Raw genomic sequence first — 2,074 nt, forward strand, 5'->3', positions numbered from 1 at the left:
TTCTTCTTCTTCTTCTTCTTCTTCTTCTTCTTCTTCTTCTTCTTCTTCTTCTTCTTCTTCTTCTTCTTCTTCTTCTTCTCTCTTTATTTGTTTCTAACTCTTAGCCAAAGGCTAACTATGTGTTCTCTGCTACCCTGGATTTTCTCATTCTTTCTCTGAAGTAGGCACACTTCTACCTTTGCCACTTGCTGCTTGCATTCTTCCATTGAAGGTGCCAGACTAACCCAAAAGGTGAGGCTTTCTCTCTTTCTTTTTCTTCATAGGCCTCTTTCTAGTGGTTGATTTACAGCTTTCCCACCCTGTGTTTCCTCACAAACTCTAATAAAATTGTCCTACTGGCTATTTTTAAATTATTTTTTAAACAGGATTAAGACAAGAACTCAAAGAGGAAGCCCCAACTTCTCCAGTCACGTGAGGCATCCCACCTGGAGCACTGAGCACTTGTGGTAACTTTCTCTCTCTCTCACTCTCCTGGATTCTTTCTTTCTTCCTTTATCACGTGTGTCTGTGGCTGATTATTACCACAGGATCTCTTTGCTTTCCTCATAGAGAGTATCTGAATCTGATTAATTCACACTGACTGCTCCCCTTTTCTGCCAAGGACTGAAAGTGGTACTACTCAAAATACAAAAAATAAAAAGAAAGAAAGAAAATTTGAAAACAATATTTTTTCTAAAAGAATGAGGGTAAATTATTACAGAAAAGTAAAAACCACTTCCGAGAGTTTGAAGGGGCTCCAAGGAATGTATAGGCAAGGAAAATAGCTTTTAAGTCAGTTCTAAATCATTTTCTGCCAAGTAAAGTCAGGGAATAAGCTGTGTGTAGACATATGACTATAATCCCAACACTTGGGAGATGGAGGCAGGAGGAGCTCAGTTAGAGGGCCACCTGGCCTATAGAGCAAGATCCTGTCTCTAAAAACAATCTGTGGGGTGCATTGTGAGAGTAATTACTCATTTTTCTCTCACACAGAATAAAGAATAAGATAAATTCTAACTATTTTGGGTGTGTTCTATTTAGTGTTAGAAGGATGGATCAAACAGAATGAGAAGGTAAAATTAGTATGTATTAGGTGAATAAAATTTTATACATATTGTGGGTTTTTTTTAGATATTTTATTTATTTACATTTCAAATATTATCCCCTTTCCTAGATTCCCCTCTGAAAATTCCCTATCCCCTCCTGCCCTCCCCCTGATCCCCAACCCACCCACTCCCATTCCTGGTCCTGGCATTCCCCTATAAAGGGGCATAGAGCCTTCACAGGACCAAGGGCCTCTCCTCCCATTGATGACTGACTAGGCCATCCTCTGCAGCTGGAGCCATGAGTCCGACCATGTTTTCTTTGGTTGGTGGTTTAGTCCCTGGGAGCTCTGGGGGTACTGGTTAGTTCATATTGATGTTCCTCCTGTGGGGCTTCAGACTCCTTCAGCTCCTTGGGTCCTTTCTCTGGCTCCTTCATTGCAGACCTTGTGCTCCATCCAATGGATGAGTGTGAGCATCCACTTCTGTATTTGTCAGGCATTGGCAGAGACTCACAGGAGACAGCTATATTCCTGTCAGCAGGCTCTTGTTGACATCTGCCTAGTGTCTGGGTTTGGTGGTTGTTTATGGGATGAATCCCCAAGTAGGGCAAACTCTGGATGGTCGTTCCTTCAGGCTCTGCTCCAAACTTTGTCTCTGTAACTCCTTCCAAGGGGATTTTGTTCCCCATTCTAAGAAGGAATGAAGTGTCCACATTTTGGTCTTCCTTTTTCTTGAGTTTCATGTGTTTTGCTAATTGTATCTTTGATATTCTAATTTTCTGGGCTAATATCCACTTATCAGTGAGAGCATATCATGTGAGTTCTTTTGTGATTGGGTTACCTCACTAAGGATGATCCATCCATTCTAGATCCATCCATTTGCCTAAGAATTTCATAAATTCATTGTTTTTAAGAGCTGAGTAGTACTCCATTGTGTAAATGTACCACATTTTCTGTATCCATTCCTCTNTTGAGGGACATCTGGGTTCTTTCCAGCTTCTGGCTATTATAAATAGGGCTGCTATGAACATAGTGGAGCATGTGTCCTTA

The sequence above is a fragment of the Mus caroli genome, chromosome 11, assembly GCF_900094665.2.
Source record: "Mus caroli chromosome 11, CAROLI_EIJ_v1.1, whole genome shotgun sequence".
NCBI classification, from domain to species: domain Eukaryota; kingdom Metazoa; phylum Chordata; class Mammalia; order Rodentia; family Muridae; genus Mus; species Mus caroli.